Genomic DNA, 9,280 nt, shown 5'->3' on the forward strand with positions numbered 1-9,280 from the left:
CAACCATCGAGTGTAATATTTAAGTATCACAAGTAGTCGAAATAGATCCACAGGCGGATCGAAAATAAAGAGAAAAATTGTTCAACAGATAAATGCATCCCAAAGCTTGCGAGACTCTATGATGCTAAGGAGAGACCAGCCTATTGCGTATAGCACCTGCACTTAATCTTTTTGGGGAAAATACGTCAGTTTGCACTGGTAAATACAATTTAACTGACTCATTTTGAAAACATTTGAAAAGTTTGGTTTTAAATGCACAGGGCACAAAACATTTTATAACTTGGGAATAATTAATCAAAGTTAAACTTGTAAAAGATTTACATGTTTGTTGTGCGTTCAGTCGCCCGAGTCGTGTCGGGTTTAAGGTTAAATGACACACCACTAGTATAAGTCCGCGGCGGGAAGCCAACGTTTATACCTTAATAATATGGACATAATACCGGGTGTACGCCTACACCCGGGTGTCAAGGTCGTGGCCAAAAAATGATGCCAAGGATATTCGGGACATGGTCATTAAGCTCCCAAAGGCGTAAAAACAAACAACACCAAGTTTTCAAACGGGTCACATTGATAATACCCAACTACTAATGAGTTGGGGTCAATTTCCCGACCAAGCGGTATTTTATATACCGTACCCCCAAGCCCGTATAAGGGAAAATAAGTTAAAAGTATTTACCTGAGCAAGTATAACCACAATTTCAAAAATGCACGTGTCTTTTACTGGGCTCCTATTCTGGAACGAAGGTTATAATAACCTATTAGAATCCTAACGGGTCTTTAATATAGCCTAGGCCTAGACCGGTTAGTTTCGAATAATAAATATGGTTTAATCGCGAGGAATGCGAAAACCGGGACGGAACGTGATTTAGACCCTACAAGCTTGGATACTTGTATAATATGGGTAAACTAAACACATTCTGAATTTAGAGACTAAGATGATACGGTTTGACCCGTTTCGGCTAATATGCGTGAACTAGTCACATAAGCCGATCCGAACGCGAAAGTGCGTAACGAGTAATCATATAAATCATATGCAAGTTTCCTGAGATTATATGCACCAAATATGTTGCAATATCAGTAAGGTATGCCCAATTATGCCCCAAACGTTTTTAAACGCCAATTACGCCTCATAAGGGCATTTTGGTAATTTTACATAGGCTAAAAGGGTAAAAATGGGAAAACTGGGTTTTTAACTTTAGTCTACTGTTATAATATATATTTTTATTAAATATATCAGTAGGTATTAGATCTTTTATGTAAAAACTAGTTTCGACATATACTATGTCGTAAAAATGCCTAAAAGGGCGATTTGGAGCCATTTCCGGGTTTTAAAAGAAAAGCTGATATTTTTATATTTCCAGAAGGCTCAACATATCATATTTAACATAATAAATCAGTAGAAAAAGGTTTGAGGTCAAAAGGTTTTGTAAAACTCATTTTATGGCCGAACGGGCAAAATCGGCATAAGCCGAATTAAGCTTAAAACCTCTAGTTATGCTCATCCTAAAAATAAATAAAAATCTTTAAAATTCCCAAAATATTATTATATAACAGTGGGTATAAAGTTTTGATATAAAATTCGGGTTTAAATAGGTTATGCGTTAATTATGCTAATTATTTACTAAGAAAGCTTCTAAGTACGCTAATGAGCATAACTCTTAATCTAGACCTCAAACTGATGTCAAATTTTGGGGACAAGTTTATATTTCAGTAACTAAGTTTTCTACCCTTTTATATTTTCAAAAATCATGATTTTTGGACATTTGGGCATAATGGTCAACATATGGGCATTTAACGGAAACATGCATACGAACAAGATATCTAATGAACCACGTTGCATAATCACAGGAGGATATACTAACATGTTATTAGGTCCAAAAGAAGCTCTAAGGCAATCTTAATCTTGACTAAAACGGGTCAGAACTGAAAGTCAAAGCGGAAGTCAAACTATGCGACTTTCGGTTCCGAACCGGGTCTAAACAGGAAATTGACGAGTTGAACATGTTGGAACATGTTCTTATACTGATTACCAAGTTATATTAATGTTCAAACAGGTTACATACAACCTACATTGCTAATTATGCGTTAATTTGAAATTAAGCATTCTGTTGACTTTTTATGATTAGCTTTGACTCGGCAATTGACATGCTTAGAGTGGGAATCTCGAAACACCCTTTTAAGGGTTTGTTACCCACTTAATTACCTTCCTAAAGGTATCTTTAATTCGTGATTTGACAGAGTACATCATGCTTAATCACGAAGTCAAACCTTAATTACGACGGTTTGACTTTTACTTAATTAGCTAAGCTAGAAAGGATTAAGGAGGGTTAAGGACACTTACAAGAGTCCTAAGAAGGATTATAGAGCCTAAGAAAATGAGTTGGTGACCAGAGGAGCTCCAGAGAGTCTTTAGCCAAAGTTCCAAGTGAGCAAGTTTCAAGTGAACATACTTAAGTCCTTTATATAGTGAACTAAGATGCATAGGATCTTGCCAAGATAGTCTAGGATAGTTAGGAGATGTTCCCAAGTGTCCCTAAAGGCCTAAAAACTGCCTAGCAAGCCCATAGAATCGAAATGTTATGTTTTAAGTCGGTTAAATGCATTGGACAGGCAGCTGTCCAAAACTCACTGCCAGCGACGGTCTTACGGACCGTAAGCTTGAGGCCTTACGGTCCGTAAGGACCTCTTGCGGACCGTAAGCTACAGGGGTTACGGTCCGTAACCGACCTTACTGAAACATGGTTCAGGTGCCTTCCTTACGGACCGTAAGCCTAAGGCTTTGCGGTCCGTAATCGATCCTTGCGAAACATGACCAGGTGCCCTGCTTACGGACCGTAAGTCAGGGGTCTTGCGGTCCGTAAGCGATGGCCAGAAGACAAAAGTTTAAAAACTTTTAAGTCTTGACCATGCATTCCAACTATTCCGAAATTAGACTTTCTTTTGCAGATGTGGGCCACCTGGACCAGCCATTGCATGCCGTACTTCCTCTTACATGTTCCTCATTCAAACTTAATTCATAATGGGACTCGTAACATCGACGGAGATTCCAAAAAAATGAGTCTTGGACCCTCAAATACTTGGCCAAGGAAGATTAGCTATATTAATTCTTATTTACAAGAATTTTATTTAGATTAGGAGTAGTAACAACCTATATTTCCGAAGTCCTTGATAAAGATGTAACTTTATTCATCTGAGAGCAACCGGTTGTCATATGAGATGATCATTAATTGATTTAAGGATCTTGGGATCTATAAAAATTTCGGGTCGCTCAGAGGTGATTTAATAACGTGTCGCCCTTGGGTCGTTCAGAGGTATTTTAAATAACATGACGCCCTTTTTGTTAGAAATCCTACCACACATCTTGTTATTTAATCCGGTTTCTCTGACACGTCTGTCACACATGACACGTGCCTTTATTCTAATGGACAGGAATTTTCGAGGTGTTACAAAAAACAAAGTAAAATATTCTAATATGTAAATAGTATATCAAAGTTCTTTTTACCAAAAACGTATTTGACGACTGTGTGTGTTAACTGATTACATTATATTTATTCAAGCTGTGTAGTATACGTGCTTATTCAACTCATGTTATACACGGGTAATTAAAGATGTAACTTTTTTATTATACAAAAATATTTTTAATTAACCCGTATAATACACGGGGTTCTAACCTAGTATTATATAATGATTTCATAAATATGATTAAATGATCACTTTGGTTTTACTGGACAAAATATAATCCTATCCTATCTATAAACTTTTGGAAACCGACATTTTATCAACGATAACATGTTACAAGATGAACGAGATACTTGGTTATGGAAGTTTGATGATGATAACATTTTTACATTGAAATCTATTCGTAAACACATTGATGATATGGTTCTCCCGGGTAATTTTCTCCTACAAGATGGAATTGGTATGTTCCCATAAAAGTAAATATTTTGGCATGGCATATTTTCTTAAACCGAATTCCTATTCGAGTGAAGTTGGCTGATCGAGGTCTAGATGTGCATTTGGTGTTGTGTCCGATATGCAATAAAGAGGAGGAATCTATCGCGCATCTATTTGGGAGTTGCGATATTGCAGGAAGGATATGGGATGTTATTTTCAAATGGTTAGAGGTGTCGCCTAAGGGTGATTTAAGCTCTTCGGGTATGCTTGTGTGGTTGGACTCGCTCTGAATGGTTAAAAGAAAAGGAATCTCGTTCATGGTATTTTAATGACGATGTGATGGGTTATTTGGAAAATTTAGGAACAACATAATTTTCTCCCCAGATAATCGGCTCAAAGATTTTTTTTTTATGAATTGTTCGTATTGGTGGTACGGTAGTATGAATAGAAAGATAGTGATGCAGGAGCATGCGTATCTTTTTTTTACCTTTTATTTATTTAAAATTCAAATTTCCTAATTTATCTTTTTTATTTCCTAGTCTATAAATTAGGGTCTAGAGCTTATTGTTAGTTAGTTTTTGATTATTATTAAATGAAAAGAACTGTGTTCTTGGAATCATTGGTTCAATTTATCGTTTTTGATTAATCAATCGTTCTTGAGCCATTTGATTGCACGCGAAACCGCATCAGTTGGTATCAGAGCTTTGGTTTTCAAATGGCTCTGCGTGGAGGAAGATACTTTCTCGATCGTAGATTCGCCGACAGAGGCAACAACAGAAGTATGTTTGTTTCACGTGCTCATGGAGAAGATCGACACCCTGTTCGTAGAACCGCCGATCGAGGCAACGACAGAGTTGATTCCGACCCACGGGATCTTAAGATCATGCGACTTTGGCAACGAGTCAGAAATCTCAAGTTACAACACGGGATCATACGACTCAAGCAAAGGATCGGATCTTGAGGACTCGTCACCGTGGAAGGAAACGGAACCGGAAAACCCCGTCAAGGATGAGTTATCCAGGGATGAGGAGCATCCTACCAATGGCGACACTATCTATGATTCCCCTCCCGTGCATGATGAATACGGGACGAGGAATGGTATTCTTGGGTTATCGGTGGTGATCGAAACTTACCGGGTGTTACGGTTGAAAACGGAGGGTGATGTGATAGCTTCCGATGGTTCTACGGCGTTGAGAGGTGTTCCTACGGCTAGTGGTGGGTTTCAATCACAATCAAAGGCAATCCCTTCTTTCATGCTAAATGAAATGTTCGGATTAAATGTTGACGCAGGGATTTTGGGATTTCAACTAGAAGGAGATAATAATTCAAATATTCGAAAGATTAATATTTCTAGTTATAGGGGTGATATTGTTGGAAAGTGCAATATCTTTGAAAAAGATGAGGCTAATCGAACAGGATCATGTGGCAGAGCTAATAATGAGAGAGATTTACATGAATCAGTGGAGACAATTTCATGCACCATAAATTTTAGAAGTCCACTTCCAAATATTCCTATTGGTCCATTATATTTTAGTCATGCAAATGGTGGCCTATGCACAGTTTTGATGGGGGGCAGCATAAAAAAGAATTCATGGTGTCTTATATTGGTGGCTCTATAAACGCACTTTGCAAATTAAATAAGACACATCCACTGCTATCAAAGCTTGCAGATCAAACATGTGTTGAAGTGAAACAAGCGAAAGTGGAAAAAGCGATTGGGTCGAAGGCTTTAACTGATGTAGTTGATGGGCCAAAAATGGGTGGATCAGTTGTTGTTGAATGGCTAGTGAAAAAGATGCGGTCCAATACTCCAATGCTTCATTCGACCCCGGTGGTACAAGTCTAACGTCGGGCGAGACGATCCATGAGGTTGAACTGTTTAGGCGGGTCGTAATAATAATAACAGATTGGAATCGGGTTAATTTTCCTTTTGATCCAGGTGGCTTTGGTTAAAAAAAACAAAACTCGAGGACGAGTTTTTTTTGAAGAGTGGGAGTATGATGCAGGAGCATGCATATTTTTTTATATCTTTTATTTATTTAAAATTCAAATTTCCTAATTTATCTTTTTATTTCCTAGTTTATAAATTAGGGTTTAGAGCTTATTGTTAGTTAGTTTTTTATTATTATTAAATGAGAAGAACTGTGTTCATGGAACCATTGGTTCAATTTATCGTCTTTGATTAATCAATTGTTCTTAAGTCATTTGATTGCACACGAAACCGCATCAGATAGTCGTTTCTCGGGTGTCGTGGATTCAAAATCCCCTCCTTGTAATGTAACTTTGTGTCTTTTGCGAGCTTAGCTAGTTTTTATAAACTTTTTTTTAGTTAAGTATGAATTGGTAACTCACTTCACTTGTTGGCTCGTATATATTCTCAATTCCATCATTATATAATACTCTAATTTGTATCATTTCTACGCTATGAGGGTTGTAACTTATGCTTAACTGGTGTTTCTTTGAAAGAAACATTGCTTTTTATGCCATCTTTACACGTGTCTTCCTCTTTCTTTCTTTTTCTCAATCGTGAACTTCACATACATCCAGGTTACAATCCACTGCCAAACCCACGCTCTGCCATCGTCTTTACACCATCACTTCTGCCTCTGCTCCTCCAATAGCCACCAAAACTACTGCTGACCACCCTTTCAAACGAAACGATATGCATACGATTTTACGTGTTGAATCCTTGAAGCTTTCATGTGTCGTCTTCCTCTTAAAGCTTCCGTGTGCTGTCTTTCTTGAGGTTTCTTTCTTTCACACAACCAGACTTCATAGAGGAGAGAGATGCAGCTCTTTTGGCGATCTGCACAGACTTCAAATGGTTCATCACTAATCTTTCAATTTCTACACTAAAATGTCATTTGAGATCTTGAAACCCTAACGAATCTGTACATTATTTTTCGAGGAGAAGTTACCACCCATAGAAGGAAAATCAAGCAAATAACAAGGGTCACATGATTACCTCACTGATCGGAGCAGACGAAACAGATCCGACGGTGAATTGGTGATTGAACAAAGCGGTCGTGGTTGGTTTGGCAGCGACGTCCGACTGTGGTGATGCAACGGTCAATCTCTGGTAAAAGTGAAGATTGCGGTGAGGTGCAAAGAATATCAGACTGTGATTTTCTGTGGTGCTCAATGGGTTTTAAAAAGAAATTGAAGATCGGTGCTAACAAGTAATCGATACCCCAACACTTTAATTACTCTTTTGTAAGGTGTGACTTTTATGTTTTTCTCTTGGTAATCGATAATTAGGTTAAAGCCCTAGATTCAACAAATGTTTAATTTAGCTAGATCAACTTTAAATCTGGATTAATCGTTATTTAAATGTGTGACAGAATCCTGACTTCTGAATGCAAATTGTGTTATTTTTTTACTTGAACAGAATTGTTTGATAGAATCTAGATGTGGTTGTTAATTATTTGTTTGTGGTGGTGATTTGTGTGCATATATATATGGCAATCTACATCGTTTGAATATATTTGTGCATGATCTGTTCTGTATCAATTCAATGTTTTGTGTGAATTTGTGCTAATTATGTTTTGTTATGTCAAGGTTTTGTGTGAGTTTGTCACTAAAGTGAAGGTAAGTCAATGAAGACAAGTCCTAGATCATGGTCCCAGAATTGTTTTACATGCCAGTAAAATAACAAACTATGCTTCCATTTTCAAATATTGAATTTTATGCTACCAAAACTTTTTTTTATCTTATATTATGGTTTTCCTACATGAAAAATGATTTCTACAAGCTATAAGCAATTTGTTCATGTTTATGTGAAATTGTGAATATGGTGTGACAACTTTCTCATTTTTGGCTTGTCACCTGTCAATAAAAAGATTTATCATGTCTTAATTGTTTGTTTTAAACGTGTTCCATGGCTCTACATAATTGTAGATTCAATTAATTAGGATTCAGCTAAGAGTGCCTGAGTATGGTTGGACAACACAAAAAGTTTTCCACCTCATTAACTTCATTGTAAATGGAGGTAGAACCATCTATTGAATCATTTTCTGTTAAACGATTCATGGTGACAAATATATCACTCGCTCGGGTTTTTTTTGCAGTGCGTGCCAATGTCTTGGGTTCCATTTAGACAGCCCGTAGTGGGCGCTTTTTAATTGCCCAAACACGCCCCTTCACCCCCCCCCCCCTCGGTGTGATCGGGCGTTATTCGTGAAAATGGTTTGTGTTGTGTTTTGAAACACGCTCAAGGGGCAAATCTTCGACCAATCAGAACGAGATGCAACAGTTCATAAACAAATGCTAGATTTTATTTTTTTTCCCAAAAGACTTTCTTGAAAACATTTCACTTTCATAATTTTTCAGTTAATATGCAATAAATGAAAAGAGATTCAATATAGTCTCGATGAAATGTGTGTTTATTAAAAACATATATAAATTTAAAAATTTTGTTACAGGTTTGCATCTGCCATTCTGGATGCATATTGGAGGGTGCCCGGTCTACTGTTTTTCTCAACATATACTCTAACTGTCCTATTTTGGGCTGAGATATATCACCAAGCTAAGAATTTACCAACGAGTAAACTCAGGATTATATATGTATCAGTTAACGCAGGGGGTTTATTTGATACTTCGGATCTGATTTACATTATCTAATTTGTCATCTTTGATGAAATGTTTTTTTTTTTTTATATAATGATGGCAGGGTTTACTAGCACAAGAAGATTACTGTCATCTGATGCAACCGCGGGTGCATCTCCTTTGACGCCAACACTCGCTAATCGCTATGGGCAAGCTGAAGCTGAGAAAGCCGTCTCTAAACCTTCAAAAGTCCAAGCAATTCTCAAAAACATAAAACAAGTTCTTCACTATGCAAATAATTCGGTGATATATCGGTTATCGGTTCCCATGTGAAATATCGGTGTCAATTATCAGTCAGAATATTGGTACCAATGGTTGGCAGCTAGGTACTAACCTTCAACTTTAACCTTAAAAGTATTATTATATTATACATAATCTTAAAAGTGAATGTTTGTGGACATTTCACTTTAACCTTCAACTTTGTTAAAATCTCATATTTATCCCCTAGATATTTCACTTTACCTTTTTAACTTTTTCAAATCTCATTTTTACTCCTTGTAAGCCCCTTAAGTTTAGAAAATATCATTTTCAACCCCTTAACTTTTTAAGAACTTTATAAAATATCACTTGGACCCCTCGAGACAATATACAATCCAATATTTCTTTAATACATACGTAAATTTGGTGTATGCATTCGTGCTTTATTGTGTACGTTTCCAACGTATGAATAAGGTCACATATAATACGTTTTGACTCGACGGTAAAATTTGAGTTGGTCGGGTCGTTGAGTCATCTACCACCCACACACGCGTTATGCCATCCTTATTTTCCTTACTTATTT

The 9,280-nt window shown here is 36.9% G+C and overlaps 1 long non-coding RNA gene across 2 annotated transcripts; it reads left to right on the top strand.

Annotated features, from left to right (window-relative positions):
- The first annotated feature begins 6,821 nt into the window (after window positions 1-6,821).
- Window positions 6,822-9,227, top strand: LOC118486643. 2 transcript variants are annotated; one of them, XR_004879302.1, is made up of 2 exons: window positions 6,822-7,073; window positions 8,564-9,227. It is a non-coding gene; the product is annotated as an uncharacterized LOC118486643 (long non-coding RNA). The 2 variants fall into 2 exon arrangements; XR_004879303.1 differs by lacking the exon at window positions 6,822-7,073 and adding an exon at window positions 8,355-8,457.
- The last annotated feature ends 53 nt before the right edge of the window (window positions 9,228-9,280 follow it).

The sequence above is a fragment of the Helianthus annuus genome, chromosome 14, assembly GCF_002127325.2.
Source record: "Helianthus annuus cultivar XRQ/B chromosome 14, HanXRQr2.0-SUNRISE, whole genome shotgun sequence".
Lineage (NCBI taxonomy): Eukaryota > Viridiplantae > Streptophyta > Magnoliopsida > Asterales > Asteraceae > Helianthus > Helianthus annuus.